Source organism: Mustela nivalis (genome assembly GCF_964662115.1).
Source record: "Mustela nivalis genome assembly, chromosome: 15".
Taxonomy (NCBI): domain Eukaryota; kingdom Metazoa; phylum Chordata; class Mammalia; order Carnivora; family Mustelidae; genus Mustela; species Mustela nivalis.
This window is the reverse complement of record NC_139034.1, coordinates 68,165,952-68,175,433: the sequence shown is the minus strand read 5'-3', so window position 1 is coordinate 68,175,433 and position 9,482 is coordinate 68,165,952. Positions and strand designations below refer to the sequence as shown.

Genomic DNA, 9,482 nt, shown 5'->3' with positions numbered 1-9,482 from the left:
ATCGAGTCCCATGTCGGGCTTTGTGCTGAGTGGGGAGTCTAATTCTCTCTCTCCCCTTTTCTCCCTCTGCCCCTCCCCCATTCATGTTCATTCTCCAGTTCCCTCAAATACATAAATAAATAAATCTTGAAAATGAAAAAGAAACTACTGGGGCATTGGGGGCTCAATCAATTAAGGGTCCAAGTATTGATCTCAGCTTAGGCCTTGATCTGAGAGTCATGAGTTCAAGGCCCATGTTGGGCTCCATGCTTGACGTGGAGCCTACATATATAAAAAAATAAGTAAGTAAGTAAGTAAGTAAATAAGTAAATAAAATTAAAATTAAAATTAAAAAGCTACCAAAGTCTTTACCAAAATGGCAATACCACTTTATATGCCCACCAGCAATGTATGAGCATCTCATTTACCCCACAGGTGGTAACTGGCACTGTTCCAAACTCTAGGTCAACTCCAGGTACTGTTACCTGTCAGAAGTGATTGTTCTTTTCCAAATTCCAGCATTTTCTTCACTGACCTCCACTAGGCAGTACTCAGCTGAACACATGAAGGGGGACTCTCTTTCATGTTATTTCTGATTTTCTATTCTGCAAACTGACGGTCTTGGCTTCTGTCGAGATTCAACTCCACTTCTTTCACCTCAGGAACCTGTAGGGTTCAACCTAGGCTCCAAATACCACCCTGTGGTTAGGAAATTCTCTCAATGTAGTAAAGTGAGGCAATCTTAGAACTCACTTCATCTGTTTTTCATCTCACAGGGATCACTGCCATTCATTTTCATTTTCTCATGTCTATTGTCTTAAAATCCACTGTTACATTTTTTAATTTGTTTCAGGAAAGAGAGTGAATCTGGCCTTGGTTAGAATTTAATGTTCTCTATATTCTAATGCATAGAACTATAGCAATTGTCAAGGTACAGTTTCCAAAGGAAATATGATGGGAATTGAATAAAGAAATTATTAAGAATTCAGGAACTTAAATAAAAATTATATATACATAAAAATAAGTTACATTATAGTTTTAAAATTAATTTCAAAGTCTTAATTATGGGCCTGTTTCAACATTGTTTTATAAATCTAAGATAAAAATATGTTATCACTTAAATGGATTCTGGATACATGAATTTCCTTTGTAAAGATGTTTAGATTGATATAAAGTAAAATGGTAAAATGTTTTTATTTGGTATTTGATGATATCTTTAGCAAATGTCATGTATCTAGATCATTACCTACTTCAATATTAAAACATAGTTATAATATGGAACATGTCATAACTTAGTATAGAAACTCTATCTTTCCTTATTTTCCATTGGAAAACATACTGCCTTCTTTTCCTTGGATAGAAATATACAAATAAATTTAAAATAATAAGTAAATAAAAATAAATGGTATCAGAAAAATAAGTGGTCCTAGTTGATTAGGACCTATTCAATTAGCGTCTTTCAAAATTAGGACCAGGGGACCTCGGGTGGCTCATTCATTAAGCTTCTGCCTTTGGCTCAGGTCATGATCTCAGGGTCCTTGGATCCAAGCCCCACATCAGGCTTTCTGCTCAGCGGGAAGCCTCTTTCTCTCTCTCCCATGTCCCCTGCTTGTATTCCCTCTCTTGCTATCTCTCTCTGTCAAATAAGTAAATGAATAAATAATTTTTTAAAAAATAAAATAAAGAAATAAAATTGGGACCAAATTGTTTTTAATGTTGCAGATATACTATATGTTTATTCCACAGTTCAAACATTCTTGGCAGGATTTCTCCATGATACCCTTTCTGTTTTAGTATGTATTATGAGTTGTTTATAATCAACTTTTATAGTATATAAAACAACAATATTTAATGATATTATATTTTGTATAATTTATAATATACTAGCCTCTTCATCATTTGCATGCCATTAGGCATACTGTTTATTTCAACTGATTTTCTTTTTTCATATAAATTCTTCTTTAAGGAAGGAAGCATTCTGTTGATTTATATTCTGACAGTTTTCTTAATGTGGATAACTATTCTAGTATGTTTTTTGTAACTGTAGCTGTGTCATCAGATTATATTTCACAACAAATTCTAAACTTCAAATTATATATATTAACAATGTAAACCTTCATAGTTCAGTTCAATATGACTATTTGTGAGCAATTAAGCTCAAAACGTATCCTCTCTTTATATCGCCATTATATTCAAATTGCACATATGCTGAAAGAATGTCTATGTTAGAAATATATATGCATTCATCACTTTATAATGAGAGTTCCAATGCTAAGTTTTTTGCTGTATGATTTAGCCAAACTATGAGCAATGATGTCATTGGAAATTGATGCTTCAGCTCACTTCTTGGCCACAAATTAATTTTATTCTGTCACATATCTTTGATGCAGGCTATGATTAATGTCTTGTCAACTGTATATAAGTATTCATTTTAGTTTTAATTTATTAAGAAGGACAAAACATTAAGTTTGATATGTGGAATATTGCATACTGTCTTCTATCAGCTTTAAATATGGTTCTCTTTCTGTCAAAGACATTGGAGAGGTTTTTCATACTTACTGGTTATACTTTGCATGTAAATGGCGCTTATATAAAATTGCAATGAAAGTTGTCTCTCAGATGGTTTGCTTATATCATGGACTTGTAGACCAACAGTAATTTGTGGAGTAGCACAGGTATAATGTGGTTTTCTAACTGCTTTGATTTTGGTGATGTAATGAATAGTGTCCTAGTAACCACTGAAGGGAAAATGGAAGGAGAATGTTTATGCCAACCAGGCAGGCTGAGATCACTTTTCAACATTTTGTGATCAATATTCCTCATGCTGCATACTTTTCATTGTGAAAACGCTGGTCTAAAATTTAGGAGATTGATATTAGTAAGAAGAATGTGCTTGAAAAAAAATTTTTTTTTCTGGTCTGCACTGAGCTATTAATGTAATACAAGAGAATGCAGATGGAGAATGGGATAAAGGGGTAAGTCAAAGGTTTGTAGTCTTGGTAAAGGGAAAGGGTAGGGTTTAGGGGAATCATGAATGTGGGATATTTGGAGAAAGATGTTTCTTGTGGATTTTGCACTCTCTTTATCTATAAGACTTTTTGAATTTCATAATCTTTATCCATTAAATGAGAATTGACCCTATTTCTTACATTCCAATTGTAGTATTATCTGTTTCATAATAGAGAATATGCTTTCACATCAATCTAGCTAGAGAGAGAAACAAGAGCCAAAGTCCTCTGAAATACTTAAAATGCCTAGTCGTTATGGCTTGCTTTTCATCTCTCTGATTTAAATGTTTAAACTTTTCGGTAGTTTTACTGCTCAGGATTGATGGGCTCAAGCAAAAGTAGCTTATCACTGTAAGTTACACTTGGTTGCCAGGCTTAACTCAAAGAAAATGTAAAATATCTTTAGGTCTTCTGATATTTCAGTGCGGTTTCTATAATATGTATGGAAGAATGGAAAATGCTCAACGTCGTGCTGAACTGTTCACTTAAGTCCTTGCATTTGATAATTCATGAATATTTCTAGTGTAAGATGAGGATAGTAATAATGGAAAATAATCTGGCTTGTGGAATAATAAAAACAGGCTTTGACATAATTTGGAGGAACATATTATCTATATATAATAATATTTTGCAGTTTCTTTTTTTTTCCATGTTGTTTGTAAAATATTTCCTATCCTGACCTAGGGATTTTTATATATAAAAGATATCATATAAACTTGCTGCATCTATTTTCCAGTTAAGGGTGCAAGGTGGAAGGCCACTGAAAGCCTCCAGGAGTGTAAGGATTGTAAGAGGAGGCTCCATTCCGATGTGCTGCTTTTTGTCAATCCCATCGGACCACTGATTTACAACTTGAATTTCTCTAAGTAGACACAACCCCAAGAAGATTGTCATTGGAACCTGGGAACACAAGAAAGACATGGCATGATTCCATTTGAAGTAAACTTACCTGTTTACGAAGAGAAAACCATATTTTCTTTTTATATGTTTGTTATCATGGATGCAGAGAAGATGCAAAAAAAGCTTCTAGCGGATTTTGAAAAATCCGCTTAATGCTTAAAATGGAAGATGCAAAAGTAATTTCAATGCTAAAGCCGCACTTGTGATCAAGAATTATTAATAATATGAGTATCTATATAATCTTTAAAATAATTTCATACTCTGTGTGTAATGTATTACAGTGATCGCATTCTGATTTTGGATAAAAGTATTTTAAAGCACCTGTCGTGATTTCCTCTAATGCTTTATGCCAAGTGACAAGGTGAGATTAAAACATGCGCCACCTAGTGGTCCAGAAACATATGGCTCTTTAATTTTATTGTTTGGAAAATGGAGGGAGAAATCCCTAATTCCCATTCCTCCTCCAGTTTCCAAGTAAAGTGGAGGACTATAAAACTGTTAAGGAAAACTTGCCCCCAGAAGGAGTTAAACAGACAAGGAACGTTTTAGTCGGGACTACTGCAATAGAGAAGTAAGACTATTGGCCTGGGGAGAAAACATGATTTCAACTGCTGAAACCAAAACCCGGAGAGTTTTTAGCCACTGAGTCCGACTGTGGAAAAGCACTGAAGGACCTTAGGGCTGAATTGGGCAATGTGATTAGGCTCTATTCGTTTGCTAATGGCTCTTACAGAAGCGGGGATCCTACCCTCCTGGTTGATTTTAAGGCATTACCTTCCTTGAGGATCCTATTTCAAGGAATGGACCCCAAGTCCTTGAGAATGGTATTCCTAAATTCCAGACAAGAGGCAGGAAGAAGATTTACATTTTAAAAAGATTTTCTAAAGTAGAAGTTCTAAAAACTGAGAGGTCAGGGCACTGTGTTCAGGAAGAAACCTAATGCTTAGTTGAAAACAGAACTTTAATGCCTTCTTGGTCAAAGATACACACACATACACAACATACACACAGTTTTCCCCTCTTTCTCTCGGTTTCTTGCTAACATGGTAAATGACTGGGACAATTAATTTAGTTTTCATAAATTTATTTATTTGCGATGAGAAATGTCCAACGTAGTTTAGTTTTCTTGTGGTTTTTTTTTTTTTAATATTTTTCATTACTCATTGACTACCCATTACCTGAGAAAATTCCACAAAATACGTTTAAACGAAAAATTTCTAGAAATCAAGATATGCATTTGGAAACCGAGATGTGCTTCAGGAATAATTAAAGCATAATGGAGTTCTGTTCATTTCTTTCCTTTCTTCCTCCTTCCTTTCTTCTTTCTTTCTTTCTTTCTTTCTTTCTTTCTTTCTTTCTTTCTTTCTTTCGTTCTTTCTTTCTTTTTCTTCTTCCTTCCTTTCTTTTCTTTCTTCTCTTTCTTTCTTTTTCTCTCCTTACTTCTTTCTTTTCTTTTCTCTCTTCTTTTCTTTTTTTCTTTCATCTCAGTTTCTACTCACCCACAGTCTGTGACGATCATACCTTATCCTGGTATCTTGTTCCCCCATGTATCCTCTCAACATACTGTGGGTTATCACAGGGGTTAGTAAACCAAATAATAATCTTAGAATTCTGAATCTGAAATTAAATTTACTTGTTGGCTTGTGCCTTTAATTTATGATTCCATTTTTGTATTTTCCCAGCTTTTTGATGTCACATTGTGATATGCAAAATGGAAAATGAAACTTAATCAAGCATTATCATTAAGGGAAAAGAACAAATGTAATTTTAAATGAAGATATTTATTTGATGACAGATAACTAATAATCAAAGCAGTTAAAGTAGTTTCAAAATAATTAACTTCTTTTTCACCTGATGACTTTTCCTCATTCTTTGAGAAGATTCTTTTCATCTTGCATCCCAGAAAACCTATCTTACAGCTGATCATTAAAGCTGTAGCATAGTTACCTCTAATGCTATCAATTTTCAAAACATTACAGTTTTATTGACACTACTCATGAACATCATATTATATAAAACACAAACTAAAAACATAATGTATGTGCCCCCTCTTATATTGTTAAGAAAGGACAGGGATAATTTCTTGGAGAGAAATTAATTAAGGGAGAGACCTTTATACAGAAGATGCCACTTTCTCTTTTTTTTTTTTTTAATTTTATGTATTTATTTGACAGAAAGAGAGATCACAAGTAGGCAGAGAGGCAGGCTGAGAGAGAGGAAGAAGCAGGCTCCCTGTTGAGCAGAGAGCCCAATGTGGGGCTGGATCCCAGGACCCTGAGATCACGACCCGAGCCAAAGGCAGAGGCTTAACCCACTGAGCCACTCAGGCACCCTAGGATGCTACTCTTGATTTGATCACTTATCAGAATTCTGCATTATGTTTATTTTTTGCAGGCATTTTTAGGGTGAGTTTGTAGATTTGAGTTAATTTATCTCTTTAAATTAAATAACTTTTAAAAAATGTTTAATTTACCAATATTTTGTAAAATATTCCAGAAGCACTAAATTGGGGCAGGGGGACTCATTTGACTTAATCTCAGTCATTTCCAATATAACTTTTTTGTAGACAATTAGAATTTCATTAAAATCTACTTTCTCTCTGAAAGTGAGCTCTAGAACAAACAGCTTGGCACTGAGAAAGCTTGGGTGAGCCTAATGAACTATTGTATTTAAAGTAAATACATTTCTATGTTTCCTTCTTTTTAAAACATACATTTATTTATTTATTTAATTTATTGAGAGCATACATGATTGTACACACTCCTGTGCATGCTTTTAGGGAGAGGCAGAGGGAGACAATTTCAAGCATGAAGCCAGGTATGGGCTGAATCCCATCATCCTGAGATCATGACCTGAGTCAGAATCATGGGTTGGTAGCTAAACCGACTGAGTCACCCAAGCATCCCTCTATATTTTCTACTTAAGTCTTTATTTTAACTATTCAAAAATCTTCAGATGGTTATAATTTAACAAATACGCTTTATTCTTCAGTTTTGAAAAAAATATATTTCCTCATTCTAGCATTAAGAAAAGCATAAAACTCATTAAAACTCAAGTTATATAATCTCTACCCTTTCCAGCTGACAGTGAAACAAAATCTTTAAATAGGAAGATAAGTAATTTGGAAGGTGAGTAATTTGCTTCTAATTATTTCATTGAAGAAGCCTGTAAAGTTTAGCAGACTGAAAAATTCATTCAACTATAATAATATTCCAATGTCTATACAAACTCTAAATGCATCTATTTACCATTCATGGAGCTGAAAGTAAACAGAAATGAAAGTATTTCATGTTACAAATGATGTGGATGAAACAATCATATTGTATAGTAATATATTCTAATTTGGAGGATATGTAGTTTATTATATACTTGCCCTTCTTTTGATGAAGGAGGAACACCATTTTATACAAATATGACACACTCATTCATGTGTGTATGTTTTCTTTTTTTCCAAGATAGCCCTGGAATACCTCTCTTCCTAATAAAAGTCATTTAATGTCACCTCCATTTCCAGACTTCATCAAACTCTTCATTAAAATGATCATTCCCTACCTTGTGTCTCTGCTATGACCAATTCTGCCCCCACTATAATATCTATACTTTTATAAATTCTCCTTTAACTTCATGGAAGTCCCTTCAAGTGAAAAACTGTTCAACTTATCTTCCCATCTTGAAGATCGGATAAAGAGAACTGGTAAAATTAACTATGGAATTATAATAGACACCAGTGAAGTCCTATTTTTTTCTCCTTTCTTCTCTTTGCTATTTTAAAAAGCAATTGCACAAAATAATCTATATATGTTATTATAGATACACACTCTCTCTATATATATATTTGCACACACACACGCATGTGCGTGCACACACACACACACACACACACACATATATATATATATATATATATATATATATATATACAAACATTATTTAGCAATAAAGAAGAATGATGCCCTAATCCATATTACTACATGGAAGAAACTCAGCAACATGCCAAGTAAAAGAAGCCTGACACAAAACACCACATATTGTATGTATTATATAATTTCATACAAAATGTCCAGAATAGGAAAATCTACAGACACAGAACATAGATTACTACTTAGATTATTAGGTTAGATTGGGATTGTTGGAGGGGATAGAGAACAGGGCAATGATAGCTAAAAGAAAGAAGGCTTCTTTTTGAGGTGAAAAATAATGTTCCATCGGCTGTGGTGATGTTCACACATGTCTTTGAATATACTGAAAAATATTGAATGTACACTTTAAATAGGTGAATTGTACAGTATATCAATTGGATCTCAATGAAGCTGTTAAAAAATTCATGGAATAACATACTAAGCAGGAACCAAAAAATAGAGTTTGAATTTTTGTTTCATATATCTTAAAAGTCAACGAATATGTGTAATAAGTTTTTCCTTAGTAATACGATATTTTCTGTGATCACAAGATGACACACTTAGACTAAGGGCTTTATACTTATTTTTTTTTTTTTTTTTTTACTATGAAGGCTTGATGAGACTGTTATTTGTGGCATGATTTTCTAATATTATTTAGGGTTCTATGATCAAAGAATGTGGTTGTGCCATTTACCTTTTTTTAGTATCTTTTCCATAGTAACATTTTATGTGTCCTATGACCAAGCATTTCAATGTATATGTGAGGAAATCTCTAGCCTTATATGAATTTGTAAAGGAAAAATACTCAAAAATTTTTATTAAGTGACATAAAAATGGAAAAAAACTCATTTATTTTTAGATTTAATATTTATAAATAGCTCTATGAAAAATAATTTTTTACTTGGTAACTACCAAATATTAATAGTGTAAAAAATCCCTGAGGGGGAAAACAATCCAAATTCACCTCAAATTTGTACAAGATTTAAATTTCCATTTACAGATAGTAGAATTTTTATTTATTTTTTATTTCATTTTTTTTATCCTTAGGAGATTCCCTGGAGAAGTTTTGCATGTAAGTCTTTTAGCAGTGATCTTTGGAACAAAGTTTATGAAGGAGTCAAGGCAAGCAAAGATGGGCAGAAGAAGAAGTCATTTGGTATATAGTCGCCACAACCTGTAAGCAAGTCTGGAGCTGAGATGGACCTTCAGAGATGTTTTTCATTGAAGTAAAGCATGGAGGACTCTTACTCCCTCATCACTCAGTTTATAGAACAAGTTGTCTGTCCCCCAGGGAGTGGGTCATTTCCTTGAAGGAAACAACTGCCTTAAGCCAGGGGAAATCTGGGAAGGCACTGTATTATAAACTCCCAGCAACCACAGAAATGGGGGCCTCTGCCCTGAAGGGTGTATTTGGGTTGGTGCCTACACTACAGCTTGCAAAAGAAAAGGGAGAAACTGAAAGAAAATATTTGATACATATAATTAGTTACATTGAGATAAGGCAGGAGAAGTAGAAGCATGTAAAGTATAAAATCAAAACAAAAAAAAATTTTAAGTTTAAAAATTCCTTTATTAGGAATTTTATAATGAAATACATAATTTCTTACCATTTATTTTGTATTTATCGAACTGTTAAAAAATCCATGCATACTCAACCTTAACATACATGTTGCATGCCAGGTAATTCAAATGTGAT

At 33.3% G+C, this 9,482-nt stretch overlaps 1 long non-coding RNA gene across 1 annotated transcript; it reads left to right on the top strand.

Annotated features, from left to right (window-relative positions):
- The first annotated feature begins 6,966 nt into the window (after positions 1 to 6,966).
- Positions 6,967 to 8,926, top strand: LOC309849064. Its single transcript, XR_014303464.1, has 3 exons — positions 6,967 to 7,015; positions 7,343 to 7,581; positions 8,834 to 8,926. It is a non-coding gene; the product is annotated as an uncharacterized lncRNA (long non-coding RNA).
- Positions 8,927 to 9,482: the final 556 nt, after the last annotated feature.